Here is a 24957-nt window from a genome sequence, read left to right on the forward strand (position 1 = left end):
ACTAAAAAGCTCTGTCTCTCTCACCAATCTGCTCAATCATTTAAACTTTTTACTCTGAAATTATCAAGAGCAATTTTAATGGTGCAGCTGACTATAAATGGAGGCAGGTTGCCTATGGCAATGTCAGATGGAATTCCATCATGCTGAAGGCCCTAGCGATAATCTGAAATGACAGCTTCTTCCATTACTGCTTTTCTCTCTCTGGTATATAGGCATATGGCATGATGCAAACAGACAGCCCATACATTGTGTGTGGAGTCAATTTATTGGCACTGTATGCTATGCTTATCAATGCTGAGCGCACCGTGTGTGTTGCAAATGTTACAGTGAAAAGGAACAGCCAAGGGAGTGGCCACCAAAAGATAAATATATTAGTGGATTATCTGTAGGTATTAAATTTCATGTAATGCTCAAGGATACAGTTATTCTCTATTACCCTCTTACCATGAACAAAAAACAGGACTATGTAGCACTTTAAAGACTAAAAAAATGGTTTATTAGGTGATGAGCTTTCATGGGCCAGACCCACTTCCTCAGATCAAATAGTGGAAGAAAATTGTCACAACCATATATACCAAAGGATACAATTAAAAAAAAATGAACACATATGAAAAGGACAAATCAAATTTCAGAACAGAAGGGAGATGGGGGGGGGGAGGTAAATGTCTGTGAGCTAATGATATTAGAGGTGATAATTGGGGAAGCTATCTTTGTAATGGGTAAGATAATTAATGTCTTTGTTTAAACCTAAGCGTAAAGTGTTGAATTTAAGCATGAATGGCAGTTCAGAGGATTCTCTTTGAAGTGTGGTCTGAAAAGGTCTTTGAAGCAGGATGCAGGTAATCTTACCATGCTGTGTTCTTACTGGCAGGAGCTTTTAGAAATATATTTTTTTTAATTGATAATTTACCAATCCATGAAACAGCTCCAATGGTAGAAGCAGCAAAGGTTAATATGAAATGTTGGGTAATCAATAATATTTTTCCATTTCAGCTAATTATTATGATTGCAATTGACAGTGTTTTCTGTTTATGGCTCTCAGAAAATGCAGCCCTGATTTAGTTGTGCATGGTAAAAATAAATTCCTGGACTACAAATCATACAATTATATTGTTCATCAATATTCTTTGCTTTCTCTCTGTTTTTCTTCTAAAATCTTGTTTCAGGTTTTTTTATTCACAATGTTCATCTCCATTATTATCAGATTAAATGCTAAAGTATGAGGAGGACTTCTAGGAAACAGAACATTCAACAATAGCTCACTAGCTTCTCCAATTCTAATATTCAACTTAAAATTAACACCAGTGATAGAATTTGATAGCTAAAATCCAAGCTAAAGGTAACCTGTATTCAAACAGAGGTCATGTTTTCACTGCAAATATTGACAACCTCAGAGACAAATAGCAAATGCAGTGGCTATCTTTTAGAACTTCAGCAAAACATTGGCCATCTTATGTGTCCTCTTGATCACAAAAGTCAAATAAAGTCACATGCATTTTCACATGGTAGCTTTAAGAATGGAGAAATAATACACCTGGCATAAAATAAGTGGTTGTATTTGTCAGAGAAGATTATGCTATGATATAAAAGCTGTTATTCTTGCAAAAGGAACATATCTACCATGGAGACACCCTGGCTATATCTACACTGCACCCCTTTTCCGGAAAAGGGATGCAGATTAGTCCAGTCGGAATTGCAAATCCGCGGGGGATTTAAATATCCCCCGCGGCATTTGCATTTACATGGCTGCCGCTTTTTTCCGGCTTGGGGATAAGCCAGAAAAAAGCGCCAGTCTAGACGCGATTCTCCAGAAAATAAGCCCTTTTCCGGAGGATTTCTTATTCCTACTTTCAAGCCATGTAAATGCAAATGCCGCGGCAGCCATGTAAATGCAAATGCCGTGGGGGATATTTAAATCCCCCGCGGATTTGCAATTCCGACTGGTCTAATCTGCATCCCTTTTCCGGAAAAGGGGTGCAGTGTAGACACAGCCACAGTGTGGCTACATCTAGACTGCAGGCTTCTTTTAGAAAAAGTGTTTTTTGGAAGAGATCTTCTGAAAAATCTTCTGAAAGAGAGTGTCCCCATACACAAAAGCGCATCAAAAAAGCGATGTGCTTTTTCAAAAGAAAGTATCCAGGCTGACTGGATGCTCTCTCGCATAAAAGGCTACCAAGAACCACTTCAAGCAGGGCATTAGGTCACTAGTTGCTTCTGAGTGCTGGTGCAGGAGCCTTGCAGAGACACACACTTAAAGGGACCCCCCTGGACAGCCGTTTCTGTGCTTCTGCTGTTTGCTTAGTACCTCTCTGAGGGACAGCAAAGCTCTCGCAGTGCTGCTGTGGTTGCCCTGTTCTTTGTTGAATGCCATAACTTTGTTCTTTGTGCCATGGAGCTGGAGCTGACCCTGGCCATGTGATGGCCCCACATGTCCATGCTGCAGTTTTTGTTGCACTTTGTGCTAGTTGCCTTCCTGGTCCTGCATGAGCTGGACCCCAAGTTCATTCTGGGGACTCTCTCCCTGAATGTGGATGCTACACTCCTGCAACTGCACCCAACAGTGGAGAAGCATTTTTGGAGGCTTGATACCAGTTTGGTCTGGTGGGGTTGGTTGGTCATGGAGAGGTGTGACGACCATCCGTGGATCCAAAACTTCTGCATGTGGAAGGCCACCTTTTTGGAGCTAAATGCCTGGTTTGCCCCCACCCTCTGGAGACATGACACCCAGCTGTGGGCTGCCACCCCCCTGGAGAAGTGGGTCACAATTGCCCTCTGGAAGCTTGCCACCCCCCTCTCATTGTCTGTTTTATGTGTTATTCTGTCTGCAGGTCATCAACTCCATCCTGCTGCAGAGTCATCTGTCTGGGAGACCTGGACTCAGCCATGGCTGGATTTGCTGCCCTAAGGTTCCCGAAATGTGGCAGAGCCATAGATGGGACCCACATCCCAATCTGCCTACCAGACCATTGAGCAGCTCAGTACATAAATCAGAAAGGCTACTTTTCTATGGTGCTGCGGGCCCTGGTTGACCACCGTGGACAGTTTGTTATCTGCTTAAATGAAGCACATGAGATCTTTTATAGGGGAAAAGGCAGTATGCCACATTTTTTGAGAATACAACAGTTGCATATGCTTTTCAACCACTCACACAAACAAACACCATACACACACACAGTCCTGCCAGATGATGTTATAGTTACCAGTCCAGATTCTGTATCAGTCTAGGGGCCAGCTAGATTGAACACAGAGGGAGAGCAGGGCCTTTGTTGGTCGATCAATCCAATGCTCTTCTGGAGTTGCTGGCAAGACAAACCGAAAGTTCCATAGCAAAACACCCTGCTTTTATAATCCTTTTCTCCATTGAAATCAATGGATTCTGCTCTTTCAGCCTGTGACCGGCATATTATCTTGTTCATGTCAATCGTTCCCAAACATCTCTGCTCATCCTGTCCTGGATTGTTAATCAGTTGTTTTTAGGGGTGCCTGCCCTTCACCTTTAGAGCCATCAGTTCTTCCAATCTGATCAATTCTTGACCGCGGGTACACACTGATGGATTTTCTGATGCTGATATGTTTCTTTGCAGTCTGTCTTTTACAGTTTGTCTTCACCCCACATTCTCCCCCTTCTTTCGTGACCATCTGGCTCTAACAGGGTATGTCTACACAGCCACCCTAGTTCGGATTAGGGTGGCTAGATAGTTCGAACTAAAGCTCCTAATTCGAACTACCGTTACTCCTCATTGCAGGAGGAGTAACCATTGCAGGAGGAGTAACCTCACTGCAATGAGGAGTAACGGTAGTTCAAATTAGGAGCTTTAGTTTGAACTACCTAGCCCATGCCGCATGTAGCCACGGGCAGGTAGTTTGAACTACGGGGCATTTAAAAATGAAGACGCCCGGGAACATGCAAATGAAGCCCAGGATATTTAAATCCCGGGCTTCATTTGCAAGTTCAAATGACTACATTAGCCACCCTAGTCCGAACTAGGGTGGCTAGTGTAGACATACCCACAATGACCTTCAAACCGTATCTCATTCATACAAACAGTCTTTCACAAACTTCTTCTAAAGTAAACAGTACTGTTTTATATTAAGCAAAATCAAAATCAAAACAATGCACATCGAAGGCCCAGGACTTCAATATTTCTAATCTCATTAACATAGACACAATATGAGATCCTGCAGGACAATGTAGCACTTTAAAGACTAAAAAGATGGTTTATTAGATGAGGAGCTTTCGTGGGCCAGACCTACTTCCTCAGATCAAATAGTGGAAGAAAATAGTCACAACCATATATACCAAAGGATAAAATTTAAAAAAAATGAACACATATGAAAAGGGCAAATCACATTTCAGAACAGGAGGGGGATGCAGGGGTAGGGGGAAGGAAGGAAGGTAAGTGTCTGTGAATTGATGATATTAGAGGTGGGGAGAGTGGGATGTTTGTGAGTTAATGGTATTAGTATATATAAGGTTGTGACTATTTTCTTCCACTATTTGATCTGAGGAAGTGGGTCTGGCCCACGAAAGCTCATCATCTAATAAACCATCTTGTTAGTCTTTAAAGTGCTACATTGTCCTGCATTTTGCTTCAGCTACCCCAGACTAACACAGCTACATTTCTATCACTATTCTATGAGATCCTGTCTCTTTACTTACTAAACTTTAGAACAAGGAAATATAGGCGATATATACTTAACTAAAGGATTTGACTTACTAGAATATTAAATATGATTATATATATCACCTTACATTACTACATTACTAAACCTAAAATACAAATATAAAAAAGAATAAAACTTTCAATCCTAACAAGTTAACGGAGATTTTTGTTGGGTGGTCGGGCTGGGCATACGATGCCCGCGTATTCATAAACTTTAGCTTGTATGGGAAGCTGGAGGCAGGCACATTCTTTCCCCCCTGGGACTTTGCAGTTGGGGATGTGCAGATGCCACTGTGCATCATGGGGGACCCTCATGCCATGTATTATGAAGCCATACACTGGCCACCTGGATCCCAGCAGGGACCAATTCAATGCCCACCTGAACTGATCCAGGTAGAGTGCACCTTTGGCTGCCTCAAGGCGCAGTTCAGGTGCCTGCTGATCTGCCTGGATGTGGTGTGGCTCAGCCCTCAGTCCTGGCTGGTCCAGCTGTGGCGAACACACAGAGGGAGAGTGTCATCTATGCACACACTGTCCCTGAGGCCATGCCCTCCTCTGTGAACAGTGACCTGTTGGGCAGTCCATGGGCCAGAGGAGGGGAATGTCCCAGCAGCAAGGCCACATGTGGCCTGCACAGTGGGCCATGCCTCACGGGGGCCCCAAAGTGCCCAGAGGACTGTGCTGCCTGCTTCCTACCCTCCACTTCTGGCCCATGGACAAGCAGGCAAGGGAAGTGTCCGGCCACAGTGGGACCCCCTCATAGGCGGCAGAGGAGCCATGAGCAGCCTGGGCCTCCCTATGTCATCATACACAGGTGGGGCTCTCTGTGCTGTCTGTGGGAGCAGCTGCTGCCTCGCATGTGCAAACATGCCTGTGTGCTGTGTGCAGCACTCCTCCATCTGTATGGGGTAGTGCCTACACCCTTGTGGCTAGCCTGCTTTCAGCCATGATGCAACCCCCTTGGCAGGACATGTATGGCTTCCCCTGAGCCTGGCAGCAGGATCCCTCCTGTGTTCAGGGGCTGCCTGCTGCATCCTTGTACCACACAGTAAAGCTGCACGTGATTGCACATGCACAGGCTGCAGCATTATGTCCAGCCTGAGCAGCCCGAGTGACACTTGTCCCTCACCACCTGTGAGCCCGCCTCCCCCATCCTGTGTGTGTGACAAAGTGAAACCACTCACCTGAAGATCCCTCCCACATGTCCGAGGATGCCTGGGAGATATCCTGGCTCACAGGCACCATCTCCACGGAGAGGGTCATGGTCTCCTCCTCCTCCACTTCTGGCTGGCCTTGGCCCTCCTGATGCTCCTCCGTGGAGACCTCCGGCTGGGTGATGATGGGGTTCTCCAGGCCGGAGTCCACGAGGATGGGTGAGGAAGATGTTTCCCCACCCCCTAGGATCTGGTGGAGCTCCTGGTAATAGGGTCAGGTCCTGCCCCTGAGCATGAGCTGTGCTGTCTGGCCCAGACATATTCCTGACAGAGCTCTTTTACCTTATTCCGGACCTGTTTCAAGGTTCAGGGTGGGTGTCCGTGCTCTGCCAAGGACTCGGCTATCTTGCCATAAATGTCTGCATTGCGGCGCCTGGACCAGAGATCCTGCAAGGTTTCCTCCTTGCACCACATGTCAAGGAGGGACAGGATCTCTGGTTTGGACCGGGAGGGTTTGTGCCTCTTGGTCCCCCTGGATGGGTCCTGGGACCCCTGTGGCTGCTCCCTGCGAGGGCCAAGTGGATCTTGGGGGCTTGAAGCTCTGCCATGGCTGGCAAGGCCTGTGGCAGGGAAAGCCGCACGATGAGGTGCTGCTCTTCCTGCCACATGGCTTGTCCAGGGTGCCTGCAGCTTTAAGAGGGACCAGGAGACAGGAACTATAGAGATGTGATTACTTCATATGGAGTGGCCACCAGGGCACGTGTGTTATTTTCTGGAGGCCTCTTCTTTAAAAAAAAAAAAAAAAAAAAAAAGAAGCCCCTTCTCCCTTTCCACACATGCCTTATTCTGAAATAGCTCGTTCAGAAAAAAGCTTCTTCCTCCTAGAAAAAGGATTACCAACATTGGAAACCCCCTCTCTGTTCTTTCAATTTATTTTTGAAAGAACGCGATTCTAGTGTGGACTTTCTGCAAGGTATGTCTATAGTGTAGACATACCTATACATATATAAACACACTGACACAGAGAAATCCCAAAATAGAAATTGGTACAGGTTGAACCACTCTATCCCGGCACTCTCTCCGCCCTGGTTATAGTTAGCCGCATGTCCACTTATAATGGGTATATCCAAGTTTCTTGCGGGCCCATAAAGTTTATTTACAGCTACCAGTCCAGACTCTCAGTGTTCTCTGCTGTTATTTGGCTCTAATATATCTGTACATGTCTTCTAACAGCCGAGTTAGAATATTGACTTCCCATGATTCAGGGAATTCTCCTGTTCAGCACTGGTCATATCCCAAGGGTCTGAGATTAGAGAGGTTCAATTTGTAGCTATGGTGGCTGATTTCTCTTTTCTTTCACTTTAAAGATATAGAACCATGAGCTTGTGCAGTTTGTCCACATCTTGAATACTGAATGCAGTTCTGATCACCCCATCACAAAAAGATATATTAGAATTCAAAAAGTTACAGAGAAAGGCAATAATAAGAACAGCTGAGATGAGGAGAGATTTAAAATCCTGGCACTGTTCAGCTTAGAAAAGGAACTATTGGGGAAAGATATACTAGAGGCCCATAAAATCATACATGATGTGGAGAAAATAAATAATGAAATGTTATTTGCTCCTTCAAGTAACACAAGAATCAGCAGTCACCCAACAAAATAAATAAGTGGCAGGTTTAATACAAAAGGAAGTATTTCTTCACACAATGCACGGTCCACCTGTGGAGCCAGGTTTGCAAGTCTGTCCACAAAGATGCTCTTTCCTCTCTTTGTTAGGTGGATCCCTCTGTTTTTCCTGGTGCCCTACATAAACAGTTTTTCCTGGTGTCCTATCATAAACAGTTCCCTCGGGGAATATGGGGTCTTTGATTCGGCTCTGGTGAGGCCACTTCTGGAGTATCATGTCCAGTTCTGGGCCGCCCCCCACTACAAAAAGGATGTGGACGCATTGGAGAGGGTTCAGCAGTGGGCAACCAAAATGATTAGGGGGCTGGAGCATATGACCTATGAGGAAAGGCTGAGGGAGTTGGGTCTGTTTAGTCTGCAGAAGCGAAGAGTGAGGGGGGATTTGATAGCAGCCTTCAACTTCCTGAAGGGAGGTTCCAAACAGGATGGAGAAAGGCTGTTCTCAGTAGTGACAAATGGCAGAACAAGAAGCAATGGTCTCAAGTTGTGGTGGGAGAGGTCTAGGTTGGATATTAGGAATAACTATTTCACTAGGAGAGTGGTAAAGCACTGGAATGGGTTACCTAGGGAAGTAGTGGAGTCTTCATCCCTAGAGGTGTTTAAGTCTCGACTTGACAAAGCCCTGGCTGGGTTGATTTTGTTGGGATTGGCCCTGCCTAGAGCAGGGGGCTGGACTTGATGACCTTCTGAGGTGTCTTCCAGCTCTATGGTTCTATGATTCTAGTTCCACTGATCATAATAGACAAACCAAACCTTTATCTGAAACTGAACCCAACTCTTCATTAATATCAATAATTAGTATCATGGCATAGCTCAGAGGCATTTTACTGGTTATAAATTATCAGGCTACTGTAATTTATGCTCAGTATGATTGACAGCCAGTCAAGGATCAGGGTAGCAAAAGAGTGGCTTTAAGCTCCCTTTCTCTAGCTGTACTTTGCAGTTCTCAGGCATAGTTGAGGATCTGGACCTAATTCTCTTTTTGACCCATGTACATCAGGCTGATAACAGAGTGTGAGCTTGACAAAATAAAAATGAGCATCAGCTAATTGGTTATGTGATCAAATAGGCTACGTCTAGACTGCAAGCCTCGTTCGAAAGAGGCTTTTTCGAAAGATACTTTCGAAAAACCTCTTTCAAAAAAGAGCGTCTAGACTGTAAGCAGTACTTTTGAAAAAACAAGCAGGCAGTCTGGATGCTCTCTTTCGAAAAAGCCCTGTTTGCATTCAAGAACGACTTTTTTCGAAAGAGCACTTTCGAAAAAAGGCGTTCTTCCTCGTGAAATGAGGAGTACTGCCGTCGAAAGAAAAGCTGCATTCTTTCGATTTAATTTCGAAAGAACGCGGCTGTAGTCTAGACGCAGGTGAAGTTTTTTCGAAAAAAGGCTACTTTAAAAAAAAAACTGTAGTCTAGACACAGCCTATAGTGTGAAATTTATATGGCTTTATCAGAAAGAACAACTGACTTCATATAGGAGCAATGAAAATAAATCTATTATGAATTCTGAATAGCATACACACTTTTGGCAAATCAGGTAGATCTTCTAAGTAGTGGAAACTCAGTTAATGGTCTCTGATTTCTTTTTTCAGCTCATGCCTGCAATATTGCCTTTGGAGTTAATTAAATCAAATAACAGCTGACTAGTGAATTTCACTATGGAATGGTCTATTAGTTCCAAGAACAAATAACCTTGATTTTATTGGGGTCAAATTGTACTGAAAACTTAGAGCAATATCAGCAGAACACAACTTACATAGATATTGTAGCTTCAAGAATATGTGGAACATAGAAATGTACAGCTTTATTAAGAAATAGAGATATCTTGGATGGCCCTTTGTGAAACATAAAGTGGATTCTTCACTTCAGCAATCACAGTATAAATTCAATTTTTTCAGAAATGATAAATAAATCCCCCACCAACAGAAAATCTATGTATAAATATGTATCTTAAAGGGGCTGTCTTTATCTGGTCTATGGGGAAGTTGGAAGTCCCACCAATGACTGTGCTGGTCCATTGTCATGGAATATATATATGGGTAGTAGTCTGGTAGGCTACGTCTACATTGCAAGGTTTTTGCGCAAAAACCAGTGGAGTGTACTCACCTCAAATGTGCTTTTGCACAAGTAAATCAACAGTAAAACAGCAGAACAGAGGGCTTTTCCCAGTGCGGGTAAACCTCCTTTTACAAGGCATAACTCCTTTTTGTGCTACAGCTATTGTGCAAAAAGGCAAGCGTGGACGCTCCAGAGGGGTTTTGTGCAAGAACTGGCCTCCAGAGGAAAGAAATGGTGGCCGCTGGTGAACTCTATTATTCCTGTCAGCTGGCACCCTTTACTCTGCTGCAGCCACAAATAGCCTCCCGCCAAGCTCTCCGAGAACCCTCTGGTCCTTCCAGGGACCAGCCACAGGGGTCACAGGACCCCCTGAGGGGAACCAAGAAGCATGCTCCCACCTGGAGAAAGCCAGAAATCACAACCCTCCTCGAATTGTGGGGTGAGAAGCGCCTTCAGGATCCCTGGGCCAAGAAGAGGAATGTAGAGATCTACTCCCACATGACAGTATCCCTGGCAGAGTGAAGTCACCCTGCCTGGACCATGGAGCATGTCCGGACTAAGGTGAAGGAGCTCCGTCAGAGGTACGTTAAGGCCAGGGAGCAGAGGGGGGCGCTCAGGGACAGGACTCCACACCTGCTCCTACTACACTGAGCTTCACCACATTCTTGTGGGGGGAACCCTCTTCCCCCTCAATCCTGGTGGACTCCAGCCTGGAGCAGCTGGTAGTCCAGTGCCCAGAGCCTGTCCCTGACCTGAAGGATACAGAGGGGCAGGTCCAGCCCCCGCCGGAGAAGGAGGAGGATGACGATGACCACCCTGTCCCAGGAGCCAGATCCTGCCAGCATGGACTCTGAGGAGGCTTGGGAGGGATTCTCAGGTACATTGGCACACACAAACACACACAGGGTGCGGGAGGTGGCCACACAGGGGGCGGGGGCATACTGTTGCATGTGCTGCTAGGCCAGCACATGCTGCTGCAGTCTGGTCACATGCAACCACGTGCAGTGGGAGGGTATGGCATACAGCCACAGCAGCCAGCCCCTCTACATGTCTGGGAGTCTGCTGCCAGCCTCATGGCTGGCCACATGAGTCTTGCCCCCAAGGTAGCCACAAGGGCGTAGGCACAACTGCCCCCCCCCCACACCCTGGAGTGCAGCACACGGGCATGCCTGCACATGAGAGGCAGCAGCAGCTCCAACTTGCACCTGGGATATCCCACTCCTGCGGGCCATGGACTGCTGCGCTCGCTGCTTACAGAGGAGGGCATAGCCACAGGGAATGTGTTTTTCAGGGTGGACTGACAGCCCCTCTTTTCAGTGGACTGTGTGCCCAGCTGGACACACAGGCTGGAGTTCCGAAAAACTTGGGTGTCATGAGTGGTGCCCGACCACCCCATGAAAATGTTCGTGAAGCGGCCCTGGTGGTCCAGGGCCTGCAGGATTACCAAAAAGCAGCCCTTTCAGTTGACAAACTGGGCCGCTCGATGTTCCAGGGCCCGGATGGGGATTTGTGTGCCGTTGATTGCTCACATGCAGTTGGGGAACCCCAGGACAGCAAAGCCGCCCATGATGGCTTCCAGGTCCTGGAGCTGGATGACTCTGTGCAGCAGCAGAGAGTTGATGGCCTGGATGACCTGCAGAAGGAGAGACGGGAACACACAAAACAGAGAATGAGAGATGGACTGTGTGCTCCCAGTGGGATGCGGCCACCCCCCTTCCCGGATGATGAGGAATATCTTGGGGTCCACCTCCATCAGGAAGAGGGACCTTGCTTGAAGCAGGCACTGCAGGAAGTGTAGCCTAGTCCTGGGGGTCCATCACATGTCCAGGGGCAGCTCTGGTTCCATAGCACTGGGCAGTCGTGGAAAGCTGCATCCCCCCCCCCCAAAAGCAAAGGGCAAACATAGCAGGCACTGCTGAAGCTTAGCTTTGCCAAAAAGGTTAGCAAGCAGGCAGCAGAAACAGAGAAGTGGATGTCCAGGGGATCCCTTTAAGCGCACGTCTCTGGAGGGCTCTGTCAGCAGTACTCAAGAGCAACGGGCAGGAGTGGCCTGAGGCCTGCTGCAGCAGCTTGCACCTTAGGTGGGACGGTGCAATCGGCGCCACTGCCTGCATGGCTGTCAATGGCTGTGATGTCATCACGGGGCACCCCAGCACCCTGTGATGTGATCATTGGGTGCCCGGGCCAGCGGTGCCCTAGGCAGCTGCCTAGCTTGCCAAGGCTCATGGGCCGCCCCGGCAACAGGTGACCTCTAGCCCGCCTAGAACTCGTTCCAGGTGGCTTTTATATGCATGAGAGCATCCACACTGTGGGTATGTCTAGATTACATGCCTCTGCCGGCAGGCTACCCAATATAGTCAATGAAGCAGGGATTTAAAAATTAAATTAAATAATTAATATAAAAATGACCTCTGCGCTGTGCCGGCTCAGCTGATCGTCAGCACAGCGCGCGAGTCAAGACTTCATTTCATGAGGTATAAGGGAGTGGTCGACAAAGGCTTCCCTTGTTGACCGATCCACGTCTTGACTCGTGTGCACTGTGCTGACGATCAGCTGAGCTGGCACAGTGCGGTGGCCATTTTTATTGTAATGAAGATATTTAAATCCCAGCTTCATTGACCATGTTGCGTAGACTATTTTACATGCCTCTGTCGGCAGAGGCATGTAATCTAGACATACTGGCTACGTCTACGCTGGCATGATTTTCCGGAAATGCTTTTAACGGAAAAGTTTTCTGTTAAAAGCATTTTCAGAAAAGTGCGTCTAGATTGGCAGGATGCTTTTCCGCAAAAGCACTTTTTGCGGAAAAGCGTCTGTGGCCAATCTAGACGCGCTTTTCCGCAAAAAAGCCCCGATCGCCATTTTCACGATCAGGGCTTTTTTGCGGAAAATAAATCTCTGCTATCTAAACTGGTCCTTTTGTGCAAAAGTTTTTCGGAAAAAGACTTGTCTGAACGGGAGCAGCATAGTATTTCCGCAAAAGCACTGACAATCTTACATGAGATCGCCAGTGCTTTTGCGGAAATTCAAGTGGCCAGTGTAGACAGCTGTCAAGTTTTTCTGGAAAAGCAAGTGCTTTTCCGGAAAAAGTGGCCAGTCTAGACACAGCCGCCCTGTTGGTCCAATAGTGTGGACACTCTCTTGCAAAAAAGCACATTGCAAAAGCAATGAGCTTTGAGGTGTGGATGTGCTCTTGTGCAAGAAGCGTTTGCGCAAAAACTCTTGCGCAAAAGGCTTCTTGCACAAGAAGCCTGCAGTGTAAATGTAGCCATAGAGTCCGCTGGCAACTATTGCTGTAGTTCATTTAGCAATATCCTTGGCTGTGTGCCTTCATCCCTTATCTGATACTGGGGTACTTGTGGATTTTTTCAGAATTTGCTGTATTGGTTATCTGCACAGAGCTGGTACACACACATGCAACCAAATGGTTGTCAACATTTGACAAAGCAAAGTATCTGTCAGAGCACTATATCAGTGACAAGTATTCTGTGCTCCAAGTGATAATACCACGATCTGGTTTCCTTCTGTAAAATTATCTTTAGATATTGATTTGTTTAATGTCCTTTATTTCATTCTAACAAGGTAGAACTCTTCTAGCTGTTGTTTTTAATGTAATATTACTTAATGCACAACATATCCCATAAATGACTCTTGTTCTAATTCTAGGAATAAGGATAGCTCTGAAGCTGGGGAGTGGAAATCATGTAAGCTTTCTATGAGTTCATTTGTTTCTACATGTCAAAACATTACTTTAAAAATTTTGAGAGATGCAGATTTCACCACCTCCATAGGTAACCCATTCCAGTGCTTCACCACCTTCCTAGTGAAATAGTTTTTCCTAATATCCAACCCAAACCTCCCTCACTGTAACTTGAGACCATTACTCCTTGTTCTGCCATCTGTCACTACTGACAACAGCCTTTCTCCATCCTCTGTGGAACCTCCCTTCAGGAAGTTGAAGGCTGCTATCAAATCCCCCCTCACTCTTCTCTTCTGCAGACTAAATAAGCCTCAGCCTCTCCTCACAGGTCATGTGCTCCAGTCCCCTAACCATTTTGATTGTCCTCAACTGGATCCTCTCCAGTGCATCCACATCCTTTCTGTAGTAGGGCCCAGAAGTGGATGTAATATTCTAGATGGGGCCTCACCAGTGCCAAATAAAGGGGAATAATCTCTAGAACTGCTAGCAATGATCCTTCTAATGCATCCTAATATGCCATTAGCCTTCTTGGCTACAAGCACACACTGTTGACTCATATTCAGCTTCTCATCCACTGTAATCCCCAGGTCCTTTTCTGTAGAACTGCTACTTAGCCATTCAGTCCCCAGCCTGGGTATGTCTACGCTACAGGCCTAATTCGAACTAACTTAGTTCGAATTAGTTAATTCGAACTAAGCTAATTCAAACTAGCGCATCTAGAACTAAAAACTAGTTCGAATTAGCGTTTTGCTAATTCGAACTAGCGTGTCCACACTGATTGGATGCAGGGGGGCATTTAAGGGCAGCTGAAACAGGTTCTGGCAGGGCATCAGGTCAGTAGTTGCTTTGTGTGGTCCTGGGTGTAGAGCTGGTGATCCATGAACCGGAGGTGCCGCCTTTGGTACTCCTCCTCATTCCTGGCTCGCCTGCTTGCCCGGGCACGGGCAGCTACTGCAGGCGGGGTGGTGCGCCCTGCAGGCCCAGGTGCTGCAGCTGTGGTGCAACAAGACCAACGGTCAATTACCCCAGGGGCCCAGGTGTGTGAAACCCAGCTCCCCTCTGCAAGGCCAGGGCCCCTGCAGGATCCCCAGCTGCTGCTCCTTGGTGGGCAAGGCCCAGGCGCACAGTCCCGGGGCTCCCTCTCACCCCAGCCCCCCGTACACATAAGGGGAACACGATGGTACTCACAGGTGGACGCCTCCCCGGCCTTGGACGACACAGGCGAGTGGCTCTGTGGGGTGCCTTGGGGGTCCCGGGTCCCGGGCAGGCTGGCGGCAGGCTCCTGGCTCTCAGAGCCCTCCTTCTCCTCCTCCGTCTCCTGGAGCGGGCCCTCTGCTCTGGGGTCTATCACGTCCCGGGGGACAGGGACAGCATGAGCCCCCAGGAGGTGGTCCAGGGCGTGGAAGTGGGGGCAGGCCTCCGGGTCGGCCCCTGGCTGGCAGGCCCGGAAGTAGGACTGCCGCAGGTCTTTGATTTTGCAGCGCACCTGCTCCCAGCTGCGCTGGTGGTCCCTGGCGGCCAGACTGGCAGCCATGCGGCTGTAGACGGCCGCGTTCCTGTGGCTAGTGCGGAGCTCGTGGACATTGGAGGCTTCCCCACAAACCTCGATGAGGTCCACGATCTCCGCACTTGACCAAGCGGGTGCCTGCCTTTTGCGACCCCGGGCAGGCTCCTGGGAGCCGCCAGACTGGTCCTGGGGAGCAGTGGAGGGCTGGGTGTCCTCAGGTGGCTGGCTCATGGTGTGGCAGGTGCAGGGTCTGCTGGCATGGGTGCTGGCAGCCTTGCAACTGGCACAAACTGTGTAGCCAGCCCGTGGCCCTTTAAGGGCTCCGGGGCCGGGAGGGGGGCAATAGAGTTTCCCTGGTGTTGGCCAGAGTGGCCACCAGGGAAACCTGGGAAGCATTAGCCTCCCACTAGTTCGAATTAAGGGTCTATACAGCCCTTAATTCGAACTAGCTAGTTTGAACTAGGCTTAGTCCTCGTAAAATGAGGTTTACCTAGTTTGAACTAAGCGCTCCGTTAGTTCGAATTAAGTTCGAACTAATGGAGCACTAGTGTAGCACCTATCAAAGTTAGTTCGAACTAACGTCCGTTAGTTCGAACTAACTTTGTAGTGTAGACATACCCCCTGTAACAGTGCATGGGATTCTTCCATCCCAAGTACAGGACTCTGCACTTGTCCTTGTTGAACCTCATCAGATTTCTTTTGGCACAATCTGCTAATCTGTCTAGGTCTCTCTGGGTACGTCTACACTACAGCGCTAATTCGAACTAACTAAAAACTAGTTCGAATTAACGTTTTGCTAATTCAAACTAGCACGTCCACACTGATTGGACGCAGAGGCGCATTTAAGGGCGGCTGAAACTGGTTCTGTCAGGGCATCAGGTCAGTAGTTGCATTGTGTGGCTGCTGTCTGAGGCTATTTGAGGCTCGTGCTTAAAGGGAACCCCCTGGACAGCCTGTTCTCAGCTTTTCCTGCTTGCTTGCCAACCTCGCCGAGGGACAGCAAAGTGTTGGTCTCTGTGCCCGTCTGTGTCAGTGTTTCCCTTCGGGGACGCCGCCGCAGGTGGCAACATGGAGCCAGAGCTCGCCCTGCATCTTCTGGTGCACTTTCTGGACTTGCTGCTGCAAGCCTGCCACCAATGGCTCGAGGCTGCCTGGCACCACCTGGTGCACGTCAGCCCCCTGCCTCTCCACCTGGCCACCCTGGGGACCATGGAGGAGCCGCGGTAGCACCCCGGCACCGGCGTGTCCCGCCACATCTGGCGTCTGGACACCAGCAGCGACTGGTGGGACTGCATCGTCCTGGAGCGCTGGGAAGACAGACAGTGGACCCAGAACTTCAGGATGAAGAGGGACACCTTCCTGGAGCTCTGCGAGTGGCTCGCCCCTGCTCTGCACAGAAGGGACACTCGCATGAGGCCCGCCATCCCCCTCCAGAAGTGGATGGCAATCGCCCTCTGGAAGCTCTCCACGCCGGACAGCTACCGATCCGTCGGGAACCAGTTCGGCGTGGGGAGATCCACCGTTGGAGCAGTGCTCATGCAGGTATGGCACTCGTTGGCCACTGCGCTGGGGGGGTGGGGGGCTGCAAGGAGGGGAGGGGCCACCCCAGGGAAAAAGGGGGGGCGGGAGGAGGCGAAAGCGCCCCGCACCGGAGGGTCGGTCTGTCCCGGCCGTACTACACACCGCCGGGGGGGGCTACCGGGAGTGCGGCGCGTGGCACTGCCAGGGGACAACGCTCCCAGCCACCCGGCCGCCCCACTGATTGGTGCTTTGCTGTGTCTCTCTCCGCAGGTGGTCAAGGCCATCACCCGGGTGCTGCTCCGCAAGGTGGTCCGCCTCGCCGACCCGGACGCCGTCATCTGGGGCTTCGGCGCCCTCGGCTTCCCCAACTACGGGGGGGCCATCGACGGGACGCACATCCCCATCTGTGCCCCGGAACACCAGGCGTCCCAGTCCGTCAACTGCAAGGGGTACTTCTCCATCCTCCTGCAGGCCGTGTATGACCACCGGGGACAGTTCACGGACATTAATGTGGGCTGGTCCGGCAAAGCACACGATGCCCAGGTGTACCGCAACTCCTCCATGTACCAGCGGCTGCAGGCCGGGACCTTCTTCCCCGACCGCCACATCAGGGTCGGGGATGTGGACATGCCCGTCTGCCTGGTGGGGGATGCCGCCTACCCATTGCAGCCCTGGCTGATGAAGCCCTACACGGAGCACCTCAATCCCTCCCGCCAGGCCTTCAATGCCAGGCTGACCAGGGCTCGCATCGTGGTGGAGGGGGCCTTCGGGCGACTGAAAGCCCGCTTTCGATGCCTTCTCACCTGTCTGGACCTGGCTAAGCAAAACATCCCTCCAGTGGTGGCAGCATGTTGTGTGCGCCACAATTTATGTGAGAGAAAGGGGGAGGCTTTCCTGCTAGCCTGGATGGCTGAGCCTGACCGCATGGCTGGCCACTACGGTCAGCCCCGCACCACCGCCACTTTGTAGTGTAGACATACCCTCAGGTCATTAAGAAAGATGTTGAATAAAACCGCTCCTAGAACCGATCCTTGTGGCACTCCATTTGAAATGGACCACCAACCTGACATTCAGTACTAACTGTTAGGCCTGACAATCTAACCAGCTTTCTATCCACCTTGCAGTCCATTTATCCAGTCCCTACTACTTAATTTGCTGGCAAGAATAATGTGGGAGACTGTATCAAAAGATTTGCTAAAGTCAAAGTATATCATATCCACTGACTTCCTCATGTCCACAGAGCCAGTTACCTCATAGACGTTAATCAGATTGGTCAGGCATGACTTGCCCTTGGTGAATCCATGCTGACTATTCCTGATCACTTTCCCCTCTTCCAAGTGCTTCAAAATGGATTCCCTGAAGATCTCCTCCATGTTTTTTCTGGGGACTGAAGTAAGGCTGACTGGTTTGTAGTTCCCTGGATTGTCCTTTTTCCCTTTTTAAAAGATGGACACTACATTTGCCTTTTTCCAATCATCCATGGTCTCTCCGATTTCCATGAGCTTTCAAAAATTATGGCCAAATGCTCTGCAATGACATTTGCCAACTCCCTGAGTAACCTAGGATACATTAAATCTGGACCCATGGATTTGTGTATGTCTATCTTTTCTAAATAGTTCTTAACCTGTTCTTTCTCCATATTGCCACCATTCATTTGCATAATTTATTTGACCCATTTTTGCACAAGGGTTTTTTTGCACAAAAATGGCTAGAATAGCTGGAGTAGCATAAGGATTTTGTGCAAAATGGGGGTTTTGCACAAAAAACCCCCATCCACACTGCTTGTTTTTGAGTAAAAACCCCTTGTGCAAATAAGGCTTGAATAAATTATGCAAACGAAGCACGATGATATGCTAATCCACACTTCATTTGCATATAGAATAGTGATAGAAATGTAGCCGTGTTAGTCTGGTGTAGCTGAAACAAAATACAGGACTATGTAGCACTTTACAGACTAACAAGATGGTTTATTAGATGATGAGCTTTCGTGGGCCAGACCCACTTCCTCATCCTTTTTTTTAAATTGTATCCTTTTTTTTTTAATTGTATTCTTTGGTATATATGGTTGTGACTATTTTCTTCCACTATTTGATCTGAGGAAGTGGGTCTGGCCCACGAAAGCTCATCATCTAATAAACCATCTAGTTAGTCTGTAAAGTGCTACATAGTCCTGTATTTTGTTTCATTTGCATAGTCACTGCTGTCATGGCTCCTTCCCCACTCTGGCATGATAAATGCAGAAGTGGGGCCAGCAAGTGTACCCCAAAGCCTTATCTACCAGGCTTTGGTATAAAACTTCCCCCCAAGACCTTAAAAACCTAGATCTTGGGAATAAAACTTCCGCTGCCACCACCCAAATGTTGATAAAGAAATCAGGGGAAAGATCATTTGGGAAACCTTACCCCTAAAATAAAAATCAAGGCACACAATTAACCACTGCCAGGTTAATAAAAAGAAAAGAAAGAACCTTTATTATTACAACAATATTCATGTTGCAAACATAATGACTAGATAGGGAGGTAACAAAATATACTCATGGAGAAACTCCATGGGCCTAGAACTTAGTTACAAAGAAAAGCCAAAACATCTTTTAAACAGTGCCAGATCTCAGATCCCATACCCAATCCTTAAAACAATAAAATCTAACGAAACTGCCTAAACTTTACCCTACTTACAGAAAATGAAGAATGGTGTCTTGGAGAGAGAGAGAGACATGCTTGTCCCTCTCTGTAGCTGCAGAGAACTCACTCTCAGAGACAAAAGGGAGAAAGGAAAAAAACCCAAATTCCTTTGTCCCAGTTTGAAAAGTCCCACCTACATTCCTATTGGTCACTCCACCTGGCTAGGTGTAGTTAACCCCTTAATTCCCAGGCTGCTGGCTAACCCTCATAATCATGACAACTGCCAGCAAAGCTGGTAGTATAGATGTAGCCTTAGTGAACAACAGTGGCATATGAAGGGAATGCCTATGATATCTGTAGGCAGCACCAGAATGGGGTACCAGACAATTTCCTCTGCCGGCATTATCAGAGTAGAATTCAATTATTCTGGTTTTCTTCTCACTAACACAATGCAAATCTGTTACATATGAGAGACCTTGCCCCTTAGAGTTTACTGTAAAAGGAGACAGGATAAAATAGAATCCTAGGTCTGGAAGAGACCTCAGGAGGTCATAGAGTCCAGCCTGCTGCCCAAAGCAGGACCAGTCCCAACAAAACCTCATCAGATTTCTTTTGGCCCAATCCTACAATTTGTCTTGGTTACTCAAGATCCTATGGGTGTATCTAAACTACGTGGAACTGTCAAAAGACGATATGCAAATTCCACGGGAATTCAAAATCAGAGCTTTGTCAAGCCAAAGACATAATAACCTCAAGGGATAGAGATTCCACCACCTCCCTAGGTAACCCATTCCAGTGCTTCACCACCCTCCTAGTGAAAGTTTTTCCTAATATCCAACCTAGACCTCCCCCACTGTAACTTGAGACCATTGCTCCTTGTTCTGCCATCCATCACTACTGAGAACAGCCTCTTTCCATCCTCTTTGGAACCTCCCTTCAGGAAGTTGAAGGCTGCTATCAAATCCCCTCTCACTCTTCTCTTCTGCAGACTGAATAAGCCCAAATCCATCAGCCTCTCTTTGGGTATGTCTACACTGAAAAGTTAGTTCGAACTAACGGACGTTAGTTCGAACTAACTTTCCTAGGCGCTACACTAGCGCTCCGCTAGTTCGAATTTGAATCGAACTAGCGGAGCGCTTAGTTCGAACTAGGTAAACCTCATTTTACGAGGATTAAGCCTAGTTCGAACTAGCTAGTTCGAATTAAGGGGTGTGTAGACCCTTAATTCGAACTAGTGGGAGGCTAAGGCTTCCCAGGTTTCCCTGGTGGCCACTCTGGCCAACACCAGGGAAACTCTATACCCCCCTCCCAGCCCCGGACCCCTTAAAGGGGCACGGGCTGGCTACGGTGCCCATGCCAGGTGCAAGCCTGCCAGCACCCAGCCAGCAGACCCTGCACCTGGCACGGCACAGAACCACCCACCCGATGTCCCCCAGCCCTCCCCCTCTTCCCGGGACCAGGCTGGCGGCTCCCGGGAGCTTGCCCTGGACCGCAAGAGGCGGGCACATTCCTAGGCTAGTGCGGATATCGTGGACCTCGTCCACGATCTCTGCACTAGGCACAGGAAAGTGGCCGTCTAGGGTAGGAGAGCTGCCAGCCTGGCCACCCAGGAGCAGGTGTGCATGAAAATCAAGGGGGTCCACTGAGACCCCCGACCCTGAGCCCTGAGCTTACAATGGCCATCCTGGGTCAGACCAAAGGTCCATCTAGCCCAGTAGCCTGTCTGCCGACAGCGGCCAACCCTAGGGACCCTGGAGGGGATGGACCAAAGACAGTGACCAAGCGATTTGTCTCGTGCCATCCCTCTCCAGCCTTCCACAAACCTTGGGCAGGGACACCACTCCTACCCCCTGGCTAAGACTACTCCATGGACCCAACCTCCATGACTTGATCTCACTTCCCTTTAAACTCTGTTCCAGTTGTAGCCTTCACAGCCTCCTGCAGCAAGGAGTTCCGCAGGTTAACTATTTGCTTTGGGAAGAAGAACAACTTTCTCTTACTAGTTTGAAGCCTGCTACCCATTCCTTTCCTTTGGTGTCCTCTAGTCCTTCTTTATGGGAACTCAGGAAGAACTTTTCTGAATGCACCCTCTCCACCCAACCCCTGCTTTTAGAGACCTCTATCCTGTCCCCCCTCCGTCTCCTCTTTTCTAAGCTGAACAGTCCCAGTCTCTGTAGCCTCTCTTCATCTGGGACCTGTTCCCAACCCCTGATCATGTTAGTTGCCCTCCCCTCTCCCAGCCTTTCTCTTCCCCTCTCCCACCTCCTTTTCCCAGTCTCCCCCAGTTTTGTTCAATAAAGACAGAGTCAATGTTGGAAGAAACGTTATCTTTATTTTGTACATCAATAAGAAGGGGGGCTAGGGAAGGATAAGTGGAAGGGGGTGAGGGAGGAATGGGGTATGAGCCCCCGATGGGGAGGACTGGGCTGGCTCTGCGGGCTTCTGGGGGTGGAAGCTCTCCTACAGCCCCCCGATTGTCCCCTCTCCCCAGATGGCAGCCTGCAGCAAGTGCAGCCGGGCTGATGGCCGAGTGGTGTGATGTGCCCAGTGTGGGTACTCCGGGCACTCCAAGCCAGAACTTCTTTGTAAGTGGGGCACCCCTTAGAACTGTCTGTCCGGGGTGGGGGTCGGGACCCTTTAAGCGCAGCCCTCGGCTAGCCTGAGACAGCATCTCCATGCTCTAAGTCCTCCTCTTATGCCCTGCCGGCACTGCTTCCGGCCATCCTTAAGCCCTGTTCAGAGTCCACTCAATGTGGACTTGCTAGTTCGAATTAGCAAAATGCTAGTTCGAACTAGTTTTTAGTTCTAGACGAGTTAGTTTGAATTAGCTTAGTTCGAATTAACTAATTCGAACTAAGTTAGTTCGAACTAGCGCTGTAGTGTAGACGTACCCTTTGTAGGTCATGTGCTCCAGCCCCCAATCATTTTGGTTGCCCTCTCCTGGACCCTCTCCAATGTGTCCACATACTTTCTGTAGTGTGTGTGTGTGGGGGAGGGGGGCAGAACTGGATGCAATATTCTAGATGTGGCTTAATAAGGGGGAATAATAACTTCTTTAGATCTGCTGGAAATGCTCCTCCCAATGCACCCCAATATGCCATTAGCTTTTCTGGTTACAAGGGCACACTGTTGACTCATATCCAGCTTCTCATCCACTGTAATCCTCAGGTCCTTTTCTGATGAACCGCTACTTAGTTAGTCGGTCCCCTGTCTGTAACAATTCTTCCATCCCGAGTGCAGGACTCTGCACTTGTCCTTGTTGAACCTCATCAGATTTCTTTTGGCTCAATCCTACAATTTGTCTTGGTTACTCAAGACCCTATGGGTGTATCTAAACTACGTGAAACTGTCAAAAGACGATATGCAAATTCCGCGGGAATTCAAAATCAGAGATTTTCCTCAAAAAATAAGGTTTACATGGCTTTTTGACAAAGGGGGAGGGGGGCTTCACAGAAAAAAACATGTCTTAATTACTTTCAATTTCAAAAGCTCCACTTTTGAAAGTGCGATCGGAAGAAGATATGCAAATTCCCACGAGTTTTCAAAGATAATGGCCAAATACTCTGCAATGACATTTGCCAACTCCCTCAGTACTCTCAGATGTGTTCAGTCCAGACCCATGGACTTGTGTGTCTCAGCTTTTCTACATAGTTCTTAACCCTGTTCTTTCTTCACTGAGGGCTGCGTACCTCCTTCCCATACTGCATTGCCTAGTGCAGTAGTTTGGGAGCTGACCTTGTCTGTGAAGACAGAGGCAAAAAAAGCATTGAATGTTTCAGCTTTTTCCACATCATCTGTCACTAGGTTATCTCCCTCATACAGTAAGAGTCCCACACCCTCTGATCACTTTGGGTATGTCTACACTAGAAAGTTAGTTCGAACTAACGGACGTTAGTTCGAACTAACTTTCCTATGCGCTACACTAGCGCTCCGCTAGTTCGAATTTGAATCGAACTAGCGGAGCGCTTAGTTCGAACTAGGTAAACCTCATTTTACGAGGACTAACGCCTAGTTCGAACTAGCTAGTTCGAACTAAGGGCTGTGTAGCCCTTTAGTTCGAACTAGTGGGAGGCTAGCCCTCCCCAGGTTTCCCTGGTGGCCACTCTGGCCAACACCAGGGAAACTCTATGCCCCCCTCCCGGCCCCGGACCCCTTAAAGGGGCACGGGCTGGCTACGGTGCCCGTGCCAGGTGCAAGCCTGCCAGCACCCAGCTAGCAGACCCTGCACCTGGCACGGCACAGAGCCACCCACCCGATGTCCCCCAGCCCACCCCCTCTTGCCGGGACCAGGCTGGCGGCTCCCGGGAGCTTGCCCTGGACCGCAAGAGGCGGGCACCTTCCTGGGCTAGTGCGGACATCGTGGACCTCGTCCACGATCTCCGCACTAGGCACAGGAAAGTGGCCGTCTAGGGCAGGAGAGCTGCCAGCCTGGCCACCCAGGACCAGGTGTGCATGAAAATCAAGGGGGTCCACTGAGACCCCCGACACTGAGCCCTGAGCTTACAATGGCCGTACTGGGTCAGACCAAAGGTCCATCTAGCCCAGTAGCCTGTCTGCCAACAGCGGCCAACCCTAGGGACCCTGGAGGGGATGGACCGAAGACAATGACCAAGCCATTTGTCTCGTGCCATCCCTCTCCAGCCTTCCACAAACTTTGGGCAGGGACACCACTCCTACCCTCTGGCTAATAGGACTCCATGGACCCAACCTCCATCACTTGATCTCACTTCCCTTTAAACTCTGTTCTAGTTCTAGCCTTCACAGCCTCCTGCAGCAAGGAGTTCCACAGGTTAACTATTTGCTTTGTGAAGAACAACTTTCTCTTACTAGTTTCAAGCCTGCTACCCATTCCTTTCCTTTGGTGTCCTCTAGTCCTTCTTTATGGGAACTCAGGAAGAACTTTTCTGAATGCACCCTCTCCACCCAACCCCTGCTTTTAGAGACCTCTATCCTGTCCCCCCTCCGTCTCCTCTTTTCTAAGCTGAACAGTCCCAGTCTCTGTAGCCTCTCTTCATCTGGGACCTGTTCCCAACCCCTGATCATGTTAGTTGCCCTCCCCTCTCCCAGCCTTTCTCTTCCCCTCTCCCACCTCCTTTTCCCAGTCTCCCCCAGTTTTTTTCAATAAAGACAGAGTCAATGTTGGAAGAAACGTTATCTTTATTTTGTACATCAATAAGAAGGGGGGCTAGGGAAGGGCAAGTGGAAGGAGGTGAGGGAGGAATGGGGTACGAGCCCCCGATGGGGAGGACTGGGCTGGCTCTGCGGGCTTCTGGGGGTGGAAGCTCTCCTGCAGCCCCCCAATTACTCCCTCTCCCCAGATGGCAGCCTGCGGCAAGTGCAGCCGGGCTGATGGCCGAGTGGTGTGATGTGCCCAGTGTGGGCACTCAGGGCACTCCAAGCCAGAACTTCTTTGCAAGCGGGGCACCCCTTAGAACTGTGTGTCCGGGGTGGGGGTCGGGACCCTTTAAGCGCAGCCCTCGGCTAGCCTGAGACAGTATCTCCATGCTCTAAGTCCTCCTTTTATGCCCTGCCGGCACTGCTTCCGGCCATCCTTAAGCCCTGTTCAGAGTCCACTCAATGTGGACTTACTAGTTCGAACTAGCAAAACGCTAGTTCGAACTAGTTTTTAGTTCTAGATGCGTTAGTTCGAACTAGCTTAGTTCGAATTAACTAATTCGAACTAAGTTAGTTCGAACTAGCGCTGTAGTGTAGACGTACCCTTTCTTATTGCTAACATGCCTGTAGAAACCTTTCTTGTTACCCTTTGCATCACTTGCTAGCTGCAATTCAAATTGTGCTTTTGCCTTCCTGATTACGCTGCTGCATTCTCGAGCAATATATTTATATTTCTTCCTATTCATCTGTCCAAATTTCCACTTCTTATAAGCTTCCTTTTGTGTTTAAAATAGACACAGTGTAAAAGAAAGGAGGTGTTATTATCCATATGCTAGCCAATTAGCCCGTCATAAGACAGGATTTTCAGGTCTTCTCTCCTGAGCTCTCTTGCTCCATGCCTCTCTCTCTCTTTCTCTCTCTCCTCCTAATGTC

Source organism: Pelodiscus sinensis, chromosome 15 (assembly GCF_052426305.1).
Source record: "Pelodiscus sinensis isolate ZL-2025 chromosome 15, ASM5242630v1, whole genome shotgun sequence".
Lineage (NCBI taxonomy): Eukaryota > Metazoa > Chordata > Testudines > Trionychidae > Pelodiscus > Pelodiscus sinensis.